Source organism: Staurois parvus, unplaced genomic scaffold (genome assembly GCF_062004578.1).
Source record: "Staurois parvus isolate SC_StPar_1 unplaced genomic scaffold, SC_StPar_1.0 ptg000018l, whole genome shotgun sequence".
Classification (NCBI taxonomy): Eukaryota; Metazoa; Chordata; class Amphibia; order Anura; family Ranidae; genus Staurois; species Staurois parvus.
This window is the reverse complement of record NW_028317814.1, coordinates 7,909,907-7,936,876: the sequence shown is the minus strand read 5'-3', so window position 1 is coordinate 7,936,876 and position 26,970 is coordinate 7,909,907. Positions and strand designations below refer to the sequence as shown.

The following is a 26,970-nucleotide window of genomic DNA, read 5'->3' as shown; positions in this document are numbered from 1 at the left end:
GTAATTTTCTTTTTGAGGCATTTCAGGAAAATACTTCATTATGGCCACTAGATGGAAGTGACATATACATATGAAGCACATTACAGGCATTATTTGCGAGGGTTGCAGAGACATTCACACAGTGATTTTTTTTTATTTCTTTTTTTTATTAATAGACCCTTTAATGTCTAAATCAGAAAATTGGTCAAACAAAATGAAAAATTATAGCCAGGCAAGACACACAGACATATATATATATATATATATATATATATATATATATATATATATATATATATACTGTAACATTAGCTTTAGTTTTAATAAGTTTATATTTGAGGCGAGCAAAATTATAGCAACTTATCTACAGATCTGTAGAACCAATAAAAATGCCTAATTGCATTTAGCAGAAATAAGTGGAAAATCAAAACAAGTCAAGATCTTTACCTCATTTATGTTGCTCTGTTAGCGGATATTACAAACTTGTACTTGAGTTTTTAATTATGTTTCCTTGTGGCAGTTATAAAAGTCTTCATTTAAGGGCCTGTTGTTGCGTTGAGAAGTCTACAGCCTAAGAGCCTTCTCAGATCAAACTCCGAATCCAGAATGCAAACTAAAAAATAAAACAAGAAAGATACAATCACGTCAAGGTATTAGGATATCAAACTGTGCTCTAGACTTAGGGACATCATAATCGCTATTCCCTGCTGAGGACCCACTAAGAGGAAAAGCACAGGGCAATGGGGATTAAACAGTGGTATAAAGGGCATCTAGAGAACATCAGTATTCATAATATAAGACATCAAACGAGCTAATCAGACACCAGGCAGATGGAACCGTCAAAGCTAGAAATATCAGATGACTAGGACCGCAGGTGGACTGGAAAGACAGGAGGGAGATATCAAAGGGTATAAAGTGATAAGAGATTAATATTAGAAGGGAGTCACTTCAAAATACTAAATTATACATCTGTGAAGCTGGTTTTGATCCAGGACAGGTGTCAGAGATAAAGGTCTTACGCTAGTAGCATGTTTTAGGCACATTACCGAAGAAACTCTGAGGCTGGGCTCGGGTGGTATGTTCAGAAACTGGAGAGGTAGGCTACTTGCCAGAAAGCCATGTTTCCTAGGCCACTAGCTACCATCACAACTGAGTCAGAGTAAGACTACAAACATTAAACTTATTTCCCCTGGAGAAGAGGCGCTTACGAGGAGATATCAGAGATATACAAACACCTCAATGGTGATTCTAGCATAAGAAATCAACTATTCAGTCTCAGGGAGCATACGAAGACACGGGGCAACTCAATGAAATTGGAGGAGAAGCGGTTTAACCTAAAAATGCGTAGGGGTTTTTTCAGTGTCAGAGTGGTAAGGATCAGTATCACAATAAACAGTACCACAATCAGTAGTGTTAGCAGGAAGTATTGATAGTTTAAAAAAAAAAAAAACTCTTAGATGGGCATCTTAGTGAGCACAATATACAGGGATATGGGATAAGATTTTTGACATGAACACACACACCCGGGTTGAACTGGATCGACTAGTGTCTTTATTCAACCTTACTAACTATGTATCTATAAATTAACAAGAATCACACAGTAATCAAGAGTGTGCTGTGGTTTATTGGGTTGTAAAGGCAACTCTGGTCTTTGCTAGAAGACTTGGTATGATGTATTTTATAGGCTGTTTTAATAAGAAATTATAATAAAGATTAACATGGTTTATTACAGTTGAATAAAGGTTCTGAGCAGTTGACTATCACACCGGTATGAGGTTGTTTAGCAGCCCATTTGTAAGCCATGTGCATTACAGAAGCAGTCTGTGTTACGGCGTTGCCTTACTTTAGCTGACAATTGTGTGGTCATGCAACGCTGCACCAAAATGAAATGTCCTTTTTTCCCCACGAATTGAGCTTTCTTTCGGTGGTATTTAATTGCCTGTGCGTTTTCTATTTTTTGCGCAATAAAAAAAAAGACCAACAATTTTGAGGAAAAAAAACAATATTTTGGACTTTTTGCTATAAAACATGTCCAGTAAAAAAATTTAAAAATCAAATCTTGTCATAAATTTTGTCCAAAATGTATTCTGTGACATGTGTTTGCTGAAAAAATCCCAACACATGTAAATGAATTGGTTTACGTGAAAGCTATAGCATTTACAAATGGAGGTATAGATACTGGATTTTTTTTTTATACTAATAATAGCGGCAATCAGCGATTTATGGCGGCAATAAGCAACTTATGTCGGCAATCAGCAACTTATGGCGGCAATCAGCGACTTATGGCGGCAATCAGCGACTTATGGGGGGACTGTGGCGGACATTCTGACACTGGGGGGGAACTGACTTAGGGTCATTGACATCCCCAGTGACACCAATACAGTGATCAGTGCAAAAAAAAAGCACTGACACTGTATTAATGGCACTGGGGAGGAAGGGATTAACATTAAAAGGCAATCAAAGGGTTAACTGTGTGAGGGGAGTATTTTACTAGGGGGCAGGGGGTGTACTTCACTGTTACACACTGTTCCGGAAAACTGAACTCAGCAATCCGGAACAGTGTGCTGGAAACTGACAGGGAGGAGAGCTCCATTGAAAACAATACAGCTGTGCTCCCTGTAAGTGTTTGCCATCAATCGACGGGCTCCAGCGGGTAATCACCAGCCGGGACCCGGTGATTGACACCCGTGGCCGCGATCGGTGCCGCGAGTAGAGTGGTCGCACTCTTAGTGCGCACCCCCTATTCTGTAAACAGGATGGCATTTAAAAACGTGATCCTGCGCACAGGGGTCACTTTGCCGCAGTATATGTACTGTGGGTGGTCCCCTAGTGTTTAAAGTGTTACTTAACCCAGGAGCCTGCATTCACTATATCTGGTCTCCCACAGTACACTGTACATAGAAATGCAATTATTTTAGAAAATGTAAACTGATAAATATCATCAGCAGTTAGATCAGTCTTGTGACTTATATCAGTGTCCAGTAGAGCACTGGTTAAAGCTTGTAGGAGAAGTTTTCATTTTACTCTGACTGTCCTATGAGGCTGCATAACCCCTGACCCTCTGTCTGGACAGTGCTGATTGGCCCTGTGCTGATCACATGCACCCTCCCAAAGAAAATAAAAACCTCTCTAGCAATACACACCAAACTAAACATGTGCAGAGTGACCCCAGAGCTCTGTACAATCAGCAGATGGATAGGGGACTGTGGAAGAAGGGGAGGATCAGAGAAGACAGGATCAACCAGCCTTTTTACAAAATGCAGAGGATTAACTCCTTAGGTTCCACAGTGAGTATAGCAAGCATACTTAGACTGATTTTTTACTGATGTGGGTTTAGTAACACGTTAATAAGAAGTTACCCTTCCCGCCTCTTATTATAATGGCCCCCAATCTACAAGATTTCGATGTGTGTCGAAGGAAATGTGAGCCCATTTAACATAAAGAACTTTAATGAGGTCAGGAATAAAAGACCTGGCTTGCAATCGGTGTTCCAATTCATTCCAAAGGTGTTCAATAGGGTTAAGGTCAAGGTTCAGTGAAGGCCACTCGAGTTCTTCCCACACTAAACACATCAAAGCATGTCTTTATGGAGCTGGCTTGAGCACAGGGACACAGTCATACTGGAACAGAAAAGGGTCTTCCCTAAACTGCACAAGTGTCTGGCATGTCCTTGCATACTGTAGTATTACCAAGACCCTTCATTGGAAATACCTGAACTCAGGGAAGGGGAGGTGTTCACTTTTGGCCATACAGGTAGGTGTGACATATATATGACAAAACCACACCCACCTACAATAAAAGATGAAGAATGACCCTTGGACCATTATAGTAAACCCTTCCAACCTGGAAGTTGTAGATCAAAGATCGGTCACCATGAATTATAAATCCAAGATACCCCAATGTCCAAGATATAGGAATATTGAAAATCCTTCAAAATGAGTCCATACGCCCTAATAGTGTCTTCTTATAGTCCACCAGTTCTTAGTGTTCTATCACTTCAATACGTCCTCTCCCACTCTTTCAATACTCATATATATTGGACATTGGAGTATCTTGGATTTATCATTCATGATAACCGATAATGTGTGAATTTAATTAGGTAGGTGTGACAGAACCATATTTAGGGAGGCAATGCAAGGAGCAGGGGCGGACTCACAACTCATGGGGCCCCTGGGCAATAGGGGATCATGGGGCCCCTGTGTCCTTGCTCAAACTCAAAAAAGCCTATGAAAAAGGTACCAGGGGCATCTCATGGGGCCCCCTACTGACCCCGGGCCCTCGGGCAGTGTACGAGTTTCCAAATGGTCAGTCCGCCCCTGGCAAGGAGCAACTACAATGTGCAGAGTGCAGTAACCCACATCAGTCAACCACTAATCAATTATACTGAAAGCGCATCTTCACCCGAGCAAACACTCCCCTCCATTCCATAACAACCAATCAAATATATTTTAAATTAACTGATTAATGTAAACTGTAATGTGACTGGTTATTACGGATTATAGTACATTTCACATCATCACATGTTCTTGTACTTAACACGCATGATAACCACGTTATGCCCGCCTGCATTGTAGTGCGGATGGACGGGCGCTATAGGCAAAGAAGCATACGGATATGTCACTGTCTACTTCTGGGTTTTGGATGCATGTGCTCCCCGTCCCCCCCCTGCCGGCACTCACTGTCAGCATGCTCCGGCCAATGATTCACAGCTGGGTCCTGCTGATCAGCTGTGTTTAGTCACAGCCCAGAGCTCTGTGTTGACATTTAGCGCAGAGCTCGGTACACACGGAACGATCTATCACTTTCTCACCCCTGCAAATCAGGGATAAGAAACTGATAGATCTCTTAGTAAGAGCCGCACACTTTACACACAATACACATAAGTAGGCGCGCATTTAACCCCTGATCACCCTAGATGTTAACCCCTTCCCAGCCAGTGTCAATAGTACAGTGACAATGTACAATATTATCACTGATCACTCTATTAATGTCACTGGTGATGTCAGTTAGTAAGTGTCAGTTAGTGTCTGATTGCCCACCACATTCCCACAGCCCCATTATAAGTTGCTGATCACCGCCACTAGTAGTATAAAAACAAAATTCCAGTATATATATCATAGTATATATCATAGTATATATATCATATATCCTACTCTCCAGCTCCCTGGTCTCCTCCTCCCATGCCCGCCTCCAGGACTTCTCCAGGGCGTCACCCATACTCTGGAACTCCCTACCCCAATCCATCAGACTGTCACCTACCCTCCTCACCTTTATGCGCACCCTGAAAACCCACCTCTTCAGGGAAGGCGGGCATGGGAGGAGGAGACCAGGGAACTAGAGAGAAGGAGGTCTTGTGAGGAGAGGAGAGTGCGTGTTGGGTGGTACTTGGATATTAGGTCAGTGATGTAGTTCGGGGCAGTATGGTGGACAGCTTTGTACGTCAGTGTTAGGATTTTGAATTTGATCCGTTGAGCAATCGGAAGCCAGTGGAGGGATTGGCAGAGGGGGGGTGGTGGAAACGGAGCTGTTGGTAAGGTGAATGAGTCTGGCTGCCGTATTCAGGATCGACTGAAGCGGGGATAGCCTGTGGTGAGGCAGGCCAGTGAGGAGGGAGTTGCAGTAGTCGAGTCGTGATATGATGAGGGAGTGGATGAGCTGTTTAGTGGTTTCTGGGTTTAGGAACGTGCATATTTTGGCGATGTTGCGGAGGTGGAGTCTGCACGAGTTTGTTAGTGATTGGACTTGGGGCTGGAAGGATAGATTGGAGTCAAGAATGGCACCAAGTACTCTGGCCTGCAGAGCGGGCCTGATGGTGGCGTTGTTGGACGTGAAAAATAGGATGTCATGTAACAATTCACATTCTTCAACAACCTCTGATCTTAGTTTATCTGGCCCATAGTGTAGGTAATAAGCATTCCTTCATATGGCAATAGTTTGGCGCATTACTCTAATCTTCCTTTATTCCATCGCTTGGTATGCATTCCCTATGGCTCTTGCGTCAGACAGGATTTATCGCTTCTTGACTCTAAGTATATTAAAAGCTGAATAATAATTACTGTCATTACTAGAACATATTCACAAAACACTAACAAAACCATAAAGGTAATTTTCTAAATGATCTTAAATATGACTGTACAATGCGCTTAGTTTTCTATAGAAGAAATATAACAATAACAGCAAGTCAGCTCTACTATTAGAGGTGTTTGAATGTTCTGTAAATGTACATTTTAGCATAGAAGGGGGTTGGCATGTATTTACATACTTTCAACAATATAAAGCTGAATTTAAAAAGTAAGCCAACATTTCAGCATATATGGTTAAGCCCTGCTGCTTATTACTTTAGAATGTACAACGATGTAGTGGCAGAGAGCTTCGTGATTAGAAGAATTGCTATGCAATATGCAACACATAGAGACAGCATGGACAGCATGTAGAATGGTTGAGTTGGAGGGTAAGATTTTTTCGTCTGTGCTTATCTAATAAAATATATATCTATTTAAATTGTTATATTGTAAAGTGCAAACTGTTGGTGCTATATAAATCCTGTATAATAATATATATATATAACACTTTGAAAACAACAGATCTCAATGGAGAAAAATATCATGCTGGATATCTATACTGATATGGACTGGGTAATGTGTTAGGAATGTAAGGATGCCCCATCGTTTAGTGGAAGGGTCCATGTATCGCCCTTCTACCAGTAGTGAAACTGACCCTAGCCAAATGAAAAACTAGTGAAAAATGGTCAGAAAAAAATGAGTAGGAAAAAAAAGTCAGTGGCCTCCACCTGTAAAACCGCACCTGTTTTGGGGGTTGTCTCATTGTTGCCCATCTATTGCACCTGTTGTTAATTTAATTAACACCAAAACAGCTGAAACTAATTACCAACCCCCTCTGCTACTTAACTGACCAGATCAATATCCCAAGAGTTTAGTTGACTTGATGCTATACTCTGGTTAAAAAGTGTTCCTTTAATATTTTCCATTACACAGTGCTTTACATATATATATATTGTACATTCACATCAGTCCCTAACCCTCAAGGGGTGTACAATCTAAGGTCCCTAACTCACATTCATACATACAGATACTAGGGCCAATTTAGACAGGATCCAATTAACCTACCAGCATGTCTTTGGAGTGTGGGAGCAAACTGGAGTATCCCCACGCAAGCACAGGGAGAACATGCAAACTCCATGCAGGGGGCGCCATGGTTGGGAACTGAACCCATGACCCATTTACTGCAAGGCAGACGTGCTAACCACTAAGCCACTGTGCCGCCCACATACTATATATATATATACTATATTGCCAAAAGTATTGGGACACTCTTCCATATCATTGGATTCAGGTGTTCCAATCATCTCCATGGCCACAGGTGTATAAAATCAAGCACCTAGGCATGCAGACTGCTTCTACAAACAGTTGTGAAAGAATGGGTCGCTCTCAGGAGCTCAGTGAATTCAAGCGTGGTACCGTAATAGGTTGCCACTTGTGCAATAGGTCCATCCGTGAAACTTCCTTGCCACTAAATATTCCACGGTCAACTGTTAGTGGTATTATAACAAAGTGGAAGCAACTGGGAACAACAGCAACTCAGCCATGCAGTGGTAGGTCAGCTCATGCTGAAGCAGAAGTCACCAACTGTCTGCAGAGTCGAGTCGCTAAAGACCTCCAAACTTCATGTAGCCTTCAGATTAGCACAACAACAGTGCATAGAGAGCTTCATGGAATGGGTTTCCATGGCCGAGCAGCTGCATCCAAGCCTTACATCCCCAAGTGCAATGCAAAGCGTTGGATGCAGTGGTGTAAAGCACGCCGCCACTGGGCTCTAGAGCAGTGGAGATGTGTTCCCTGGGGTGACGAATCTTGCTTCTCTGTTTGGCAATCTCATGGACATGTCTGGGTTTGGTGGTTGCCAGGAGAACGGTACTTGCCTGACTGCATTGTGCCAAATGTAAAGTTTGGTGGAGGGGGGATTATGGTGCGGGGTTGTTTTTCAGGGGTTGGGCTTGGCCCCTTAGTTCCAGTGATGGGAACTCTTAAGGCATTAGCATACCAAGACATTTTGGACAATTTCATGCTCCCAACTTTGTAGGAACAGTTTGGGTATGGCCCCTTCATGTTCCAACATGACTGCCCACCAGTGCACAAAGCAAGGTCCATAAAGAAATAGATGAGCGACTTTGGGGTGGAGGAACTCTCTGTCCTGCCCTCAACCCAATAGAACACCTTTGGGAAGAATTAGAGCGGAGACTGCAAGCCAGGCCTTCTCATCCGACATCAGTGGCTAACCTCACAAATGCGCTTCTGGAAGAATGGTCAAACATTCCCATAGATACCCTCCTAAACCTTGTGGACAGCCTTCCCAGAAGAGTTGAAAGTATTATAGTTGCAAATGGTGGGCCAACTCAATATTGAACCCTATGGACTAAGACTGGGGAGCCATGTGCCCGCTGTCACATGATCAGAAGCCCGTCCCACTGACTACCAATCCTTAGCCTGAACCGTGAGCTGTTTTCGACAGCTTGGTGGGAGCGCACAGTGAGTGCGTTCTAGGAACATAAACGTCAGCCTCCCATCAACGCATATTTGTGGCATGTGGGCATTAAAGCCTACCCTTTTGCCACCGCACATATGTTTTGGACAGTCATAAAGGGGTTAAAGTGACACTAAATTCTGGCTAAAAAAAAAAATCAAGTACTGTGTGTATCCTTAACTTATAAACATCCCTTCTATTGCTCTCAGCCGCCTCCAAATCTCCAACTTTTTTTTTTATTGCTGCTGTGATCTGCCTTCCTGTTAAAGGGTGGCCACATTTTTCTTCTTCATGGTCCTACTGTATGTAGGAATGTAGCCACCCTCTATTGCTCACTCATAAGATGGACTAGGGACTATGGGATTTGTAGTGTGCATAGAGCAGTGCACATGTCTGCAAGAAACACGCACTTCCCATTCTCAACAAACTGAAGTGAGAGGGGAAAGGAGAGGTTTGGGAGATCATGGAGGATGTTAAAAGGAGGCAGAAAAACACATTAAGAACAGTTTCATGAAAAATAGATGACAGGGCCATTAAGTAGTGGATGTGTATGTATTACTAATGGAGAATAAAATATTGTCAAGTTTCACCCTAATTATAATGCTTAGGCCTCATTCACACATAGGCAGGGGCGGAGTGACCATTTGGAAACTCGCCCGAGGGCCCGGGGTCAGTAGGGGGTCCCATGAGATGCCCCTGGTACCTTTTTCATAGGCTTTTTTGAGTTTGGGCAAGGACACAGGGGCCCCATGATCCCCTATTGCCCGGGGGCCCCATGAGGTGTCAGTCCGCCCCTGCACATAGGTGTTTCAAACCGTGGGCAGATTCGCCGTGATTCTGCCCGCAATTTGAAAACGCGCTGCTAAAATGTGAAGATGCACATTCGCATGTTCAGGTGCCATTCATTTCATGTCGTGGTTACGGAACCTTTTTCGGCGTGGCGCGTCCCGTGATCTGTTTGCGCGTTCATGCTGCGTTTCTCACATTGAAAAACAGACCGCAAATGCAGCAAAAATGCCCCGCGTTTTCAGGTGCCATTGAAATGAAAGGCACCTGAACATGCTAATGCACGTTTACACATTTTAACAGTGCGTTTTCAAATCAAGGGCAGAATCACCTATGTGTGAATGGAGCCTCAGGGAGGCTCAAGAGTTAACACTAGGAAGGTTCTGAGGAACCAGGGGGAAGTCTCATCTAGACAACATAAGGTGATTTATAAAAACGGGAGCACTTAGGTGTGGGAATGCCCACAGCTACTTTTCCGATTACATGCTTTTATCGTACCAGCGCAGATGTCCACTAAAATGTGGTGGGTTGCTGTGAAAAACAACTCTATTTACACTTTTCTCTATTTTCCATCAATCAGCTCCAGCACTTATTATATTGGTCTCAGGTTAGTTTTGCGTGTCTCAGTTGCAGAGTGAACTCTCTACCATAGATCTTTCATGACACCATGAAAGCAGCACGAATCAGTGAATGTACTAAGGGAGAACCCAGTTATAATTTTCCTCCATGCTATCATCTACTGTAAATGTCACTATGTTTTAACACTCTGGATGGATTACAGTGCCTTGTTATATAAAAAATACAGGGTCTGCTGAGCATACACGTTGCCTGACCACTGCCTTGAGCACTTGGCCACTGATTTCAGTTCTTGACTGTTGACTTCAGTACTTTCGAAAGTATTGACTTTGAATATGCACTGTATGGACAGTTAAACAATATTACTTGATCCCACTGCTCCCAAGCTTCCCCAAGTCTCCTCTCTGCAGGCATGAGTCCATATAACAGCTTGGTCTAAGCGCCAAACAAACTGTGGGCTACACACCTGTAGGCAGGTGCAGTCCTAGTCAGGGGTGGTCTTACCATTAGAGCACTCGGGCACTGCCCGAGGGCCCAGGGACAGTCGGGGGCCCCATGAAACGCCCCTGGTACCTTTTTATAGGCTTTTTTGGGTGTGCTTTGAGTGTGGACAAGGACACAGGGCCCCATGATCCCCTATTGCCCGGGGGCCCCATGAGCTGTCAATCCTCCCCTGGTCTCTGTTCTCTACTGTAGGTGACACTTGATCGGAGCTGTACTGCAGCTGGAGAAGAAGTCAGGAGAAACCTGGTTTCTCTATGGCTTCCTTGGTCGCCCTAGGCAGAGTTATGGTTGGCTATATTGCATGCAGGTGACCCTGTTGGCCATCTTGGATCACCAGAGCCATTTTAAATGCCTGCCCTCAGGTTTTGGCATGTTTTCTGGTGAGTGGATAGCATAGGGACAGTTCATTCGTCTGTCAAGGAGAGTGAATAGCAGTAAGGAAAGGTTCTAAACAAGTAGGGACAGGTTGGGACACGCCATTAAGCATCAAAATCCTTCCCATTGGAGTCAGACTGGCCAGGCTGCATTCCGCCCTCAAAGACAGACACTGTCGGGGCAACAGAATCTGCTCCACTCTATAAGTGTGCACAGAACTGCGAGTGCTCCCTTTGGTTAAGCTGTTTATATATTTTGGTTGTTACTTCAATACAAGTTTGTTAATTGCAATTGGAGTGTATTTACAGTAATGTCCCTTCATATGACCAAATTTATTGCTCAGGACACCACATCCTGCTTGTTTAAACCTAAGTACCATCCCTCTACTCTGTTTCATCCTTCCATGCTTAGTCATGGAGAACTTCTAAAGCAGGGTTTCTCAACCAGGGTTCTGTGGAACCCTAGGGTTCCACCAGAGATTGCTAGGAAAGTCATGAGGAACATGTAAAGCAAGGTTCCTCCACCAGGGTTCCACCAGAAATTGCTAGGGACATTATTGATCTTTGTAGAAATTTGTAAGGAAGGATTCTATCCAATGACCCCAAATGTAAGAAGCATTCTTCTCACTGACCATCACACTAATGACCTGTGAGCTGTAAATACAACAACTATTAGCAGGGTTTCCCTGAATCCAAAAAAAGTTATTTCAAGGTTTCCTCTATGTTTAAAAAGGTTGAAAAAGGCTGCACTGACATTGAATTTCCGGATCTACATACAGTTTATGTTCAGATTGTCTATATCGTTGTTCCAGATCAGTGACTGAAAGGCAAATAGGCGATGTTAGCTATGGCAGCCTTCATATTTCTTTCTTTTCTTTTACTGCATAAATAAACCCAGAAACCCAGTTCTTAGATAATGTGGCTGCAGGGGCAGACTGACCATTTGGAAACTCGGGCACTGCCCAAGGGCCCGGGGTCAGTAGGGGGCCCCATGAGATGCCCCTGGTACCTTTTTCATAGGCTTTTTTGAGTTTGGACAAGGACACAGGGGCCCCGTGATCCCCTATTGCTCGGGGGCCCCATGAGTTGTCAGTCTGCCCCTGCCAGGAACCCAGGTGGTTGTTGGAAGTGGAACTTAATGGGCCTGCATCTGAGCATAGTGAGTAAGTTGACACTCTACTACAGTGTTACTAGTCAACATCTTTAGACATGAGACCTAAACAAATGAACTGAAGATTATACCCTTAGTTTTTCTTTTACCCCTTTAAAAAGAATTACAATAGGTACCTTCACCACAATGTCAGCCTCGAAAAGTTGCAAAAAAAAAAAAAACCATTGGCCTGTCATAAATCTACAGGAGGTGTTGAACTTCTGTGTGAACTAGAGTGATGCATCTTTGGTTGCCTGATGCTGCGTTATCAGCGACTCATGTCATTCACTGTTGGAAGATTAGAAATGTACTTAGAGTGGAGAGAACATCATCAGCAGAACCACATGTCCATAAAGTACAATATACAGTAAAGTCCAATGGTTCATATGTGACTTATAAAATTGATGTTTTAGATGAATCATGATATGGAACATAGCAGCTGGCTCTCCTAACACTCTTGCTCCCCCACTGTAACTAAACAGTTTCCTTTACAGAGTCAGCCTTATATAAAGAAAACCTTTACTGTAAAAATAAGTAAAGCTGCCATAGTGAACCTCCTATTGTGATAGTTATCTGGCTACTGTGCTAACCTCTTGGCTTCAATCATTTAAGTCAAAAAATAGGCAGATAAGGAACTTTTGACTAGATGTGCCTTTTATTTCATAATGAATTAATTTACATTTGAAAATTTGATATTTAATTTTTGATTTGAGATTTGGATGTAAACGAATTCGGAAAAAGTTGTAACAAAATGAAGGAATGCATTTGCTTCATTCGGATGGTGCCACATAGTTACATAGTTAGTCTGGCTGAAAAAAGACAAAAGTCCAACCAGTTCAACCATTAAAAAAAAAAAAAAGTAATAATCCTACACCCACAGTTGATCCAGAGGAAGGCAAAAAACCCAGCAAAGCATGATCCAATTTGCTCCTGCAGGGAAACAAAATTCCTTCCTGATCCCCCGAGAGGCAATCAGATATTCCCTGGATCAACTTTACCTATAAATGTTAGTATCCAGTTATATTCTGTGTATCTAAGAAACAATCCAGGACTTTTTTAAAGCCATCTACTGAGCTGGCCAGAACCAACTCTTGAGGGAGTCTATTTTACATTTTCACAGCTCTTACTGTGAAGAAACCTTTCCGTGTTTGGAAATTACATTTCTTTTCCTCCAGACGTAAAAAGTGCCACCTTGTCCTCTGTGATGACCTCAGGGTGAATGGCTCTACACCGAGCCACATGATTTGATAGTAGTTCAGGCCCATGGGGAAATTAATTCAATTTTCAAATTCTTTTGATAATTCATATCAAATCCTTCCAAAGTTTCAATATACAAATAACAAATATTGAATTCGAAAACTAATATATACAGTAGCAATCTTCCAAAAAAACTGCAACATTTTTCGAATCCACCCAGACCAACGAATATACAAAATGAATGCCGAATATAGCAAAACAAATTCCCAAAATGAATCTGTTCAAAACAAATATGACAAAATAAAATTCTTCAATGAACAAATGCATCTGAAATGAAAATTTTCGGCATGCACATGTGTACGTTTGACATTTCCCTGACTTTACTAATCTGAAAACACTGATGTCAAGAGGTTAGTATAACAGCTATTCAACATGCATTTTTAAAAGGAGGTCTTCAATGGTAGCTCCAGATGTGTTTTGATGTTCCTCAAAGAAGAAAAGCAACCTACAATTCCTTGTTATTTTTTATCTTGTATAATTTCACCATATTGAATTTTCCAGCTCTTTGTCCTTCTTGTTCCTACCATTCCTTTCTTTTGCCCTCCTCTTTCCCCGTTTCCTTCCTTTCTCTCTCATCCACGCTCTCTCACTCTCTCCATCAGGAGCGTCCCTAGGGCTGGTGCCACCCAGGGCGATAACACTTGGTGACACCCCCTCCGAAGATCCCTGGAGAATGGATCGGATCTGCAGATTGAGCATAATGAACCAGACTCCATTATGCTCCCCAATCCGCAGATCCGATCCATCCTGCGGGGATCGTCGGCTTTCTTTACAACTTACCTTTTCGTGGAGCGGGTCCGGTGTCACCCCGTATAGGTTGTATGCCGACGATCCCCGCATGATGGTTCAGATCTGCGGATTGAGCAGAATGGATCGGTGTCTGATCCATTATTCTCCCCAATCTGCAGATCCGATCCATCCTACGGGGATTGTCGGCATGCAACCTATACGGAGTGACACCGGAGCTGCTCCACGAAAAGGTAAGTTGTCCATCCTGCGGCGATCATCGGCTTGCTTTACAACTTACCTTTTCCTGAAGCGAGTCCGGTGTCACCCCGGGTAGGTTGCATGCCGATGATCCCCGCAGGATGGACAACTTACCTTTTCGTGGAGCAGGTACGGTGTCACTCCGTATAGGTTGCATGCCGATGATCACTGCAGGATGGTTCGGATCTGCGGACTGAGCATAATGGATCGGAGTCCGATCCATTATGCTCCCCAATCTGCAAATCCTATCCATCCTGCGGGGATCATCGGCATGCAACCTATACGGAGTGACACCGGACCTGCTCTACGAAAAGGTAGGTTGTCCATCCTGCGGGGATTGTCGGCTTGCTTTACAACTTACCTTTTTGTGGAGCGGGTCCGGTGTCACCCCGTGTAGGTTGCATGCCGATGATCCCCGCAGGATGGACAACTCACCTTTTCGTGGAGCGGGTCCAGTGTCACTCCGTATACAGTCAGGTCCATAAATATTGGGACATCGACACAATTCTAACATTTTTGGCTCTATACACCACCACAATGGATTTGAAATGAAACAAACAAGATGTGCTTTAACTGCAGACTGCCAGCTTTAATTTAAGGGTATTTACATCCAAATCAGGTGAACGGTGTAGGAATTACAACAGTTTGCATATGTGCCTCCCACTTGTTAAGGGACCAAAAGTAATGGGACAATTGGCTTCTCAGCTGTTCCATGGCCAGGTGTGTGTTATTCCCTCATTATCCCAATTACAATGAGCAGATAAAAGGTCCAGAGTTCATTTCAAGTGTGCTATTTGCATTTGGAATCTGTTACTGTCAACTCTCAAGATGAGATCCAAAGAGCTGTCACTATCAGTGAAGCAAGCCATCATTAGGCTGAAAAAACAAAACAAACCTATCAGAGAGATAGCAAAAACATTAGGCGTGGCCAAAACAACTGTTTGGAACATTCTTAAAAAGAAGGAACGCACTGGTGAGCTCAGCAACACCAAAAGACCCGGAAGACCACGGAAAACAACTGTGGTGGATGAGCGAAGAATTCTTTCCCTGGTGAAGAAAACACCCTTCACAACAGTTGGCCAGATCAAGAACACTCTCCAGGAGGTAGGTGTATGTGTGTCAAAGTCAACAATCAAGAGAAGACTTCACCAGAGTGAATACAGAGGGTTCACCACAAGATGGAAACCATTGGTGAGCCTCAAAAACAGGAAGGCCAGATTAGAGTTTGCCAAACGACATGTAAAAAAGCCTTCACAGTTCTGGAACAACATCCTATGGACAGATGAGACCAACATCAACTTGTACCAGAGTGATGGGAAGAGAAGAGTATGGAGAAGGAAAGGAACTGCTCATGATCCTAAGCATACCACCTCATCAGTGAAGCATGGTGGTGGTAGTGTCATGGCGTGGGCATGTATGGCTGCCAATGGAACTGGTTCTCTTGTATTTATTGATGATGTGACTGCTGACAAAAGCAGCAGGATGAATTCTGAAGTGTTTCGGGCAATATTATCTGCTCATATTCAGCCAAATGCTTCACAACTCATTGGATGCCGCTTCACAGTGCAGATGGACAATGACCCAAACCATACTGCAAAAGCAACCAAAGAGTTTTTTAAGGGAAAGAAGTGGAATGTTATGCAATGGCCAAGTCAATCACCTGACCTGAATCTGATTGAGCATGCATTTCACTTGCTGAAGACAAAACTGAAGGGAAAATGCCCCAAGAACAAGCAGGAACTGAAGACAGTTGCAGTAGAGGCCTGGCAGAGCATCACCAGGGATGAAACCCAGCGTCTAGTGATGTCTATGCATTCCAGACTTCAGGCTGTAATTGACTGCAAAGGATTTGCAACCAAGTATTAAAAAGTGAATGTTTGATTTATGATTATTCTGTCCCATTACTTTTGGTCCCTTAACAAGTGGGAGGCACATATGCAAACTGTTGTAATTCCTACACCGTTCACCTGATTTGGATGTAAACACCCTCACATTAAAGCTGACAGTCTGCAGTTAAAGCACATCTTGTTTGTTTCATTTCAAATCCATTGTGGTGGTGTATAGAGCCAAAAATGTTAGAATTGTGTCGATGTCCCAATATTTATGGACCTGACTGTAGGTTGCATGCCGATGATCCCCGCAGGATGGTTCGGATCTGCGGACTGAGCATAATGGATCGGAGTCCGATCCATTATGCTCCCCAATCTGCAGATCTGATCCATCCTGCAGGGATCATCGGCATGCAACCTATACGGAGTGACAACGGACCCGCTCCACGAAAAGGTAAGTTGTCCATCCTGTGGGGATTGTCGGCTTGCTTTACAACTAACCTTTTTGTGGAGCGGGTCCGGTGTCACCCCTTGTAGGTTGCATGCCGATGATCCCTGCAGGATGGTTTGGATCTGCGGACTGAGCATAATGGATCGGAGTCCGATCCATTATGCTCCCCAATCTGCAGATCCGATCCATCCTGCGGGGATCGTCGGCATGCAACCTATACGGCGTGACACCGGACCCGCTCCACGAAAAGGTAAGTTGTTCATCCTGGGGGGATTGTCAGCTTGCTTTACAACTTACCTTTTCATGGAGCAGGTTCGGTGTCACCCCGTGTGGTAGGTGTCACCCGGTGCGGGCTGCACCCTCCGCACCTGCCTCAGAACGCCACTGCTCTCCATCATTTCCTTTTTCTTTTTTTCTTCCCATTCTCTTGCCATTTTCCTACCCTCTCTCCATTGTTTTCTTCCTTCCTGTTTTTTGTCACTTGCCATTTTAAAAGGGAAGGAATAAAATTCATATCACCGAGCGTAATATATAATGTGATATTAACAATTCTGTATGGCTGTCTGTATTTAATATTGTTCACTTCATTGGCTAACCCCTGACACTACGAGAGGACATTAACATAGTCATATGCAAACTTAATACATCCCTCACTGCACAAGCAATGGATTTGATTTCAGTGCCGTGCTCTAGAATGGTATATTACCGCTTACATTATACATTCAATGATGCAAACATTTTCATAAGCAAGAGCATAATTTACTGATATGTGCATTTTTAAGGCGTCCGCGTTTTGATTTGTCCTTGGTATTTTCCATTACAAGAGTGCCAGTGTCTAAAGCCTCTTATATCTTTTAAACATCAATGCTTCTATTTCGGCAGCTGGTCCCTGCATGGGTGTTTCATTGAATATAAGATAGAAAGTTAATTTTCCAGCTACTTGCTCTGGACACAAATGTATTTGGTGTATCAGATTTCTAATTCTATGGAAAGCTGAGTTTGTTTTCTAATGTGCTTTTTCTAACCCACATCACAGGGCATACTGGTTGTGGGTTACCGATCTCTAGAGCGTCTGATTTATTTGAACGTGAGAAGACATTGCTTGATGGAAGAAATCGTTCTTTGTTTCAATATAAAAATAAAATATACTTTTGGAAGTATATATGGATTGCACTGCACATCCCAATTACATTGACAATATCAATTCTTTGTATAAATTGCCTAACGTTTTGTGAAGATGTTTCTAAGTCAAAGAGTGCCACCTACACTAAATAGCCATAGCTATGAGTCAGGCCATTTGTGGCTGAAACATGTCAGCACTGTTGCATCTGTGACTTTTACCTGGGTGTTTAACCACATGCCCTTCGGAGGATTTACCCCCCTTCCTGACCAGGCCATTTTTTTGTTTTACAGTGCTGTTATTTAACTGACAATTGCGCAGACATGCAACGCGGCACCCAAATGAAATGTATGTTTTCTCATGGATAGAGCTTTCTTTCTGTGGTATTTGATCGCCTGTGCATTTTTTATTTTTTGGGCTATAAAAAAAAAGACCAACAATTTTGAGAAAAAAACAATATTTTTGACTTTTTGTGCTATTAAACATGTTCAGTAAAGAAAATCGAATTTTGTCATTAATTTAGGCCAAAATGTATTCTGCTACATATCTTTGCTAAAAAAAAATCCCAGTAGGTGTAAATTAATTGGTTTATGTGAAGGTTATAGCGTTTACAAATGGCGGTATATATGCTGGAATTTTTTTTTTAAAGTAATGGCGGCAATCAGCTACTTATAGCGGGACTGCGGCGGGCATTCTGACACTGGGGGGAACTGACTTGGTGTCACTGACTTCCCCAGTGACAACAATACAGTAATCAGTGCTAATAAAAAGCACTGACACTGTACTAATGACACTGGGCAGGAAGGGGTTAACATGTGGGGCAATCAAAGGGTTAACTGTGTGCTGTTGTACTGGGGCTGTGTGTTTGTGCTTCACTGTAAGCACACTGCTTTGCATGGCTCAGGTATGCATAATCATGCAAAGCAGTGTGCACGAGTTGACAGGGGAGAGAACTGTAACGTTTACAAACAGTTTTCCTCCCAGTCGGAGATGCCCGAAAATTACTAGGCGTGGAGAGTAATCACTGGGCGGGACCCGGTGATTGACAGCCACGGCCGCGAATGGTGACGCGGGTATGGTGCACACGGCTCTCGTGCGCCCCCTACCCGGAGATGCAAAATAACGTATGTATACATCTGCTATAGGGCGGTGGGAATGCGGTTAATAAAGATTTATAAGCACAGGATGAGTGCTGGTATTTATTTATGGATACATAAGGCATACAGGAGCCTTTACCATAGCACCGCTCATTGCACACAGATATCAGGTCCAGGCCGGGTTGAGTACAGTGAGTTTTTTTTATGTGGACACTATATAGCCAAATGTCTAGGGACACCTGACCAACACTCTTATATGATCTTGTTAGATGTCCCATTCAAAAACCATGGGCATTATGATGGAGTTTACCCATTTTCTCTTTAAGGCTAAAACAACCTCCACTCTTCTGCAAAGGCTTTCCACAAGAATTAGGACTGTCTGTTGGAATTTGTGACCATTCAGTCAAAAGAGCAATTGTGTAATCAGGTTCTGATGTTGGAAAAGGAGACCTGTCTCGCAATCATTGTTCCAATTTATGCCAAAGGCTTTCAGGAGAGTTGAGGTCAGGACTCTTTCCCTAAATTATTTCCACAAGGGTTGAAATGTAAAGTTGTCTAAAATGTCTTTTTATGATTTATTAACCACACACATCACTAGAAATGCACCCATTAAATTATCTGGAGGGGTCTTCACACTTTTTGGCCATAACGTGTACCTTGTAGCTCTGCTCTAAACAACAGATGCACAACATATGAACAATAGTAATGCATCTCAAATTCTAGGAACCAAGTGTTGCCAATTTTTCAGGAGATATGATATAATTCCCCAAAACTGAATGTGTCAACCAAGAAAAAAAGAATTTAGGCTGCATTCCTTGCAATATGGCACTCGAGAGGCATTAACCACTGTACTACCACGCTATAGCCGAATGATGGCGACAGCGTGGTCATCCAGTTCTGGGAGGGCGCCATATGACCTCCTTCCAGAATGCGCCCCCAGCAGTGCGTACCCGGCGCTGTCTGTGATCGTTGTGTCCTTTGGACACAGCTGATCACATGACATGGTAAAAAGCCAATCACAGTGGTCTTTTACCACGTGATCAGCTGTGTCCAATCAAAGCTGACCACCATGTAAACACACTTTCCGGTTATCAGCAGTAATTTCCTCACGCTTCACAGGAGACATCTGCACTGATAATTAGGGAACTGATTACCAGTGCCCTAATTATCAGTGCAGCCCCAAAAGTGCCCAACAGTGCTGCCCATCAGTACCCAACAGTGCTGCCCATCAGTGCTGCCAATCTGTGCCCATCAGTGCCGCCAGTCAGTGCCATCAGTCAGTGCTGCCAGTCGGTGCCCTTCAGTGCTATCTATAAGTGCCCATCAGTGCCGCCTACCATTGCTCATAATTGCCGCCTATCAGTGCCTATCAGTGCCGCATATCATTGCAGCATCATCAGTGCCTCCTCATCAATGTCCACCAGTGCCGCCTCATCAGTGCAGTCTATCAGTGCCCATCAGTGCTGCCTTATCAGTGCCTATCAGTGGTGCCTATCAGTGCCCATCAGTGCTGCCTATCATTGCGGCCTCATCAGCGCTCATCAGTGAAGGAGAAAAAACACCTGTTTGCAAAATTTTATGATAGAAACAAAGAAACTTTTTTTCCCTCAAAATGTTTGCTCTTTTTTCCTTTATAGTGCAAAAATAAAAAAGACTGTGTGGAAAAAAAAGATAAAAACTTTATATGGGTACAGTGTTGCATGACCACGCAATTGTAATTCAAAATGCGACAGCGCTGAAAGCTGAAAATTGGCCTGAGCAAGAAGGGGGTAAAAGTGCCCAGTAGGCAAGTGGTTAAAATGTTGCCCTAAAGAATAAGCTCCAATGAGCAGCGCCCTCCTAACCCTCTTGTATTGAAGTGTATTGTTGCTGTATTGTCTCCCGTTATATTGTAAAACGCTGAGCAAACTGTTGACGCTTTATAAATCCTGTATAATAATAATAATCAGGAGCAGACTGACAACTCATGGGGCCCCTGGGCAATAGGGGATCATGGGGCCCCTGTGTCTTTGCCCAAACTCAAAAAAGCCTTTGAAAAAGGTACCAGGGGCATCTCATGGGGCCCCCTACTGACCCCGGGCCCTCGGGCAGTGCCCGAGTTTCCAAATGGTCATTCCGCCACTGATAATAATAATAATAATAATAATAATAATACACGCCAAAATATAATTTTCTGGCTCTGTTTCTATCCTTAAGGAATAGATATGCAGCAACTTACACTGAGATCCTCTAGATCAGCAATGGGCAAACTATGGCCCGGCGGACCTTTTAATCCGGCCCGCGGAGAACGTGAGGGGAGCTAGGCTCCTCTCACAGTCTGCCCTGAAGACCGGTGTAGCATGAAAATCTGTCTCCTATGAGGATCTGTCCCCCTCGACGTATCTGCGCATGTGCCGGAGATCGCTGATCAGCTGCTAATGCCTGAAACTGGCACATGCGCAGATACGTCGAGGGGGACAGATCCTCATAGGAGACAGATATTCATGCTACACCGGAACGGCGCGGGAACACGGCGAGAGGAACGCGCGGAGCAAAGGTAAGTGAATTGACACAGGGGGGACTTGGGGACTTAATATGGGGGATGAATTAATATGGGGGATGAATTACTATAGGGGGGATGAATTACTATATGGGGGATGAATTACTATGGGGGATGAATTACTATATGGGGGATGAATTACTATGGGGGATGAATTACTATATGGGGGATGAATTACTATGGGGGATTAATTACTATATGGGGGATTAATTACTATGGGGGATGAATTACTATGGGGGATGAATTACTATATGGGGGATGAATTACTATATGGAGGATGAATTACTATGGGGGATGAATTACTATGGGGGATGAATTACTATATGGGGGATGAATTACTATATGGGGAATGAATTACTATAGGGGGGATGAATTACTATGGGGGATGAATTACTATGGGGGATGAATTACTATGGGGGATGAATTACTATATGGGGGATGAATTACTATATGGGGGATGAATTACTATGGGGGATGAATTACTATATGGGGGATGGATTACTATGGGGGATGAATTACTATGGGGGATGAATTACTATGGGGGATGAATTACTATAGGGGGGATGAATTACTATAGGGGGGATGAATTACTATATGGGGGATGAATTACTATATGGGGGATGAATTACTATGGGGGATGAATTACTATATGGGAGATTAATTACTATGCTTACTATGGGGGAATATTACTATACTTACTATGGATGACACATACACATCATTCATCTACTCTTGGTCCGGCCCCCGGGTCCAATATATGAACCCATTGCGGCCCTCAAGTCAAAAAGTGTGCCCACCCCTGCTCTAGATTATAATAACGAAGGTGGGGCCTTCCTTTCACAAATGAATTTGACAAATAATATGGTGAAACAAACTGCATACATAACTATATAATTTTTTTTTATAGCTGTCTGGAGTTCAGCTTTAAGCTGGATGTATATAAATGCATACAATATATGAGAGTACAATGACCAATGACATCAAACGTGCCATTTTTTTATACGTAAGCAAAGAACTGCTATGGTCCAAATAGACAATTTCCTTTCAGATATTTCTATGTAGGAGGCCCTCCTCAGCTGTCATTGAGAAATTATTTTTTCAATACTGTTTCATAACTTTCATCATGAATATGTAATACATACCTGACACACAGAACGAAGAACATGCATAGCCCTGAGTAAATACATTATGTTTACATAGACTTCCATTCTCATGACTGTATTTATAAGGGTATGCACTATAGCAGGGAGAGTGCTTACAAAGCGAGCTATGGGGAATTTTATAGGGAAAAGACCAAAGATAGATATGGCATTTTTCTCTGCTTAGCTTACAGTATTGCATCCAGGGGCGGACTGACCATTCGAGCACTCAGGCACTGCCCGAGGGCCCGGGGTCAGTAGGGAGCCCCATGAAATGCCCCTGGCCCCTTTTTTAGGCTTTTTTGAGTTTGGACAAGGACACAGGGGCCCCATGATCCCCTATTGCCCGGGAGCCCCATGAGTTGTCAGTCCGCCCCTGATTGCATCTCAGGAAGCATCCAAACACAACAATAACCCAATTGTTTAAAATATAATATAGAAAAGTCAAAAGCATGGTGCAACAGTTGGCATGAAGTTTTTGCAGTGTACCATTACAGAGATTAAAAACGGTATTTAAAACGTATCACTCCAAACTGAACTCATACTTATTTTTCAGCTTTCCACTCACTGCTTAACCTCCCTGGCGGTATGATTATTTCAGATTTTTGGTGCTGAAAGCGGTACCATTATTTTGCATGGAAATATGTAGTTTTTTTATTGTAGGCTGTAATTTTTAGGAATAACTCACTGAAATCTGTCCAAACAAGAGTCTAGTAAACATCCCGGGTATGATAAAATTTGAAACATGAAATCATAAATTATAATTTAATAAATAATCATAAAAAATAATAATATAATAATATTACATTTAATTCAATAATACAATCAAACCAAAAACATTGAAATTTGAACTATAGCGTCAAGTTCGCACATTGCTGAGCAAAGTCGCAAAATCGTTTACAGTGTCTGATGACGAATTTCCCCCACTAATCATTATCACTCAATTCTGCAAGTGGTTCTAATTTACTATCGCTGTTCTCTAGCTGATCTAAACCCGCTTTTGACCAAAAGGGACGCTTTTTGGACACCATGGACTTTTCTAAGTTTCCAGGCAGACAGAAAAATCAAAATGCGAACAGGGGACAGGACAGAGCACTAGGGACAAAATGTATGTGAAATGGGTTGAAACAGCAATGTTTTACTATGTAAAATCGTTTTGAAAAAAATGACATTTTTTTTAAATTTTCAAATCTCCCGCCGCCGCCCGTACGTCCCGACGTCACAGGGACCGGAACACAGAAGCCGGATGCCGCCATCGGCCAGAGGAGATGGCCGGGGATGCTGCAGGGGACACATCGCGGGAGCGAAGGACAAGGTAAGGTCTGCAGGGACTCCTTATGCAGCGCCGCATGGTAAGCCCGAGTGTAGCTCGGGGTTACCGCTTTTGGTACAGACATTTTACCCCGAGCTACACTCGGGAATACCGCTAGGGAAGTTAACCCTTTGAGGACCGTAAGGTTTTGGAACGCCAAAAGAATCAATTTTTTTGTTTTTAAAGTTCGTACACATTTAGTTGCTGTAACTAAGCCATTTCATGAAATAATTGGCAAAAAGCTAGATCCATTTGTTGTTTGTTGATAAGAACTAATATTTTGACTCAAACCAAAAAAAAAAAAAAGAGTTTTAAGTTCTTAATCAGATGATACAAGCAATTACAAACATGGGACAAATACGTCCCTTGGTCCTCAAAGGGTTAACAGCTGCTTTGTTAGCCAGAGAAGCCTGCTCTGTGCACCTCCCTGATTTAGTTTCACTTTATTTCTGGAGCCTGGCTTTTCCTAATTTTATGACTAAGTCATATCAACTGCAATTCCGCTATCAATAAGAATGCATTCATCCTCAATAAGGACACTTTCATTTGGGCAAGGAGTGTGGCAGTTGGTGAAGCTTAGCCGAGTATGGATTCATTTTAAAGCGAGCCCATTAATAGCTTCTCAGGTCTGCATGAATATATTCCCGACATGCCACAATATACAGCAACAGGAAGAATATTCCAAAACAACTGTACCTTTTCATTTCTATATATTTTTTAATATAGTTTTATCATAAGAACACCAAATAACAAATTAGGTAGCAATAGAAATATGTTTCCCTTTACGTTACGGTAAGAAGAAAATGAAGCATCAATCAAAATTACACTCAAGTATACACAGCAGGTATGTTTTATATATTTTTTTGTTTTCTTATTTTTTGTATTATGTGGTTTATTTATTTTATTTCATTTTTATCTCTTTTTATGCCTATAACACAGTATGTTTTTATAGGAAAAAGGTATTTTTTTAAATATATATAGTTTCATTATAGGTGCAAACCATAATAGTATTTGTGAACCGCAACAGTCTTTACAGCTGGTATAAGAAGAAATAGCACATGTATGATTGGCACTTCGGGCGGCCGTCATTTTGGTGTAGTCGCCCAATCAAAACATCTGAGACCCTATAATCACAGCCCGGGAATGGTGGCATGTGACTTCTTAAGGACGCCGTCAGGTGAAATGTATATAGGAGTGTGATCCCGTCAATTCCAGGTCCTACATGATGTCACGCCCAGCTCACTAACGTGAGACTTGGAATCCTTAGAGAGTCATGCTGTCTCCACATTGGCTGTACAGACTGGTCCCAGGGTACAGGCACCATAAAACGTGAGTGTGTTTTTTATCTATTTTATGAACCATGGTTCCTAATAAATGCTACATTTAGAGCATCTTTTATGGATATTAGTTTTTCATTCTGAGTTCTTCTGAGAGTCACAATTAAGAGAAGGGGAGCCTGGAGACCCACCATATGAGAGCTTACAGCTGGGAATCCAAATGTTATTTGATCATCTAACCAATATTTGACCATCCAATATGGGGGTCAACACCTTCTGGTGAGTAGGAAATTCAATATTACTCACAAGTGGTAGAGAAGACCTTTCTGGACCAATGTGACACCCTTCTATAGGACTCTCATCCGTTCACATTTTTGGATTTATGTGACAACCTGTATAGGACTCTCACTATCTAATGCAGTGTTGGGACAGCTCTTTATATACACATATAGATTTCCAATGCCTGGTGATACTTGGCCTTACTGCTAAAAGAATGTGGATGGCTACACGTCTGGTAGTGGGAGAGAAATCATTGATTTCTAAATTAAGTAATGCTAGGCCTGGGGAGAAAAAGATTGATATGAGTAGTGATTGATATGAGACAAGAGTTGAAAAACTGAGATCCAAAAGGGTTTCAGAAATTTACATCCCCAGAATATATGGACGATGTCTCCATTGTTTCCACAGTGCAACATACAGAAGAAGCATGGCCTCCAAAATTTTGAGATTCAAGTGGGGATCAGGTACCAGCGTAACAAGATTATTTGGGTAAGCTCCCATAAAGAAGAGCAATAGGTTGCACTGTATATGGATGTAAATGCTCTCACCCATTGTGATTCAGTAGAACAGGCTCCTAAATCAGATTTTCATTGAGCTAAAGACTTCAATTTTATAAATTTGGTTGAAAAAATGTATAGAAAAGTGTGAAGCCCTTCTGGGTGGTTGAGCTGGCATACCAGACAGGTTGAGAAACTGTACTTTTTATCCTTAAATAGATGTCATTGACATCTAGTCAAATTATTTTGTTTAAATGAGTGCAGAAACATGGGAATTCTGTCATCAGTTTGCTGCAAGCAAAAGGAGACATTTCCCCAATCTCCAAATTGATAACTACTGTAATATAACTTTCTGGCAGCTGGCAAGGTGAGAGGCAGCAGCAGGGGCCTGATCTGTGTGGAACATTTGTATAGACAGTCCAGAACATAAAGCATATTGCAGAGACACCAATAGTTACATGATCATGATGTGCATGACGTCACCTCAGAGCCGGCATCTCAGTCTATGAAGGAGATGCTGAACCTAGATATAACCTATACAATTCTAAAGTAAGATGTCTGGGGCAGTGAAAAAAAGGTCTTGTCAGGGGAAGGACTGTGCTCTCTAAGGAGCAGGGGTGGACTGACCATTTGGAAACTCGGGCACTGCCTGAGGACCCAGGGTCAGTAGGGGGCCCCATGAGATGCCCCTGGTACCTTTTTCATAGGCTTTTTTGAGTTTGGGCAACGATACAGGGGCTCCATGATCCCCTATTGCCCGGGGGCCCCATGAGTTGTCAGTCCGCCCCTGCTAAGGAGTAATAAATACCGAGTGTTACATTTACATGCAATACTAGTTAGCATGCATGCACTTCGACTTTGCAAAAAATAACTGCTTGAAATCACATTTTAAGATTTTATGCAGCATTGGGTTGAAAGTTGGAAAATTGGTACCAGTGAAAGTAATACTACCCCATCTTTGCTTTCAGAGGAAGAAACAGTGCTCTATCAATGGTGTCAGTTGGACGAATAGTATGACAAGGACCAGTTAAAGTTAAGCAAAGGACCACATATGGCCCATAGGGAATAGTTTGGAGACCACTGATTTAGATTATATCCAGTCTGTCTAAATATGCAGCCACAAAAATTGTCTCTGGAACAAGTGTCCTTACTTAAATAATTCCCTTTCCCTAAAGTTTTGGCTTTTTGGCTACGCATATGTTCTTCTGACAGTACATTACTGCCTGGCCACATAATTGGAATAGCACTGGTTTCTTTATAGAGAAGTCAGTTCTTG

The 26,970-nt window shown here is 42.6% G+C and overlaps 1 protein-coding gene across 2 annotated transcripts in view; it reads right to left on the bottom strand.

Annotated features, from left to right (window-relative positions):
* Window positions 1-26,970, bottom strand: part of ELFN1 (extracellular leucine rich repeat and fibronectin type III domain containing 1) — an 809,922-nt gene that overhangs the window by 303,222 nt on the left and 479,730 nt on the right. For both annotated transcript variants that reach the window (XM_089682377.1, XM_089682385.1), the window contains one exon: window positions 427-592. The gene's annotated coding sequence lies outside the window, so the exon portion shown is untranslated. The remainder of the gene's footprint in view (window positions 1-426; window positions 593-26,970) is intronic.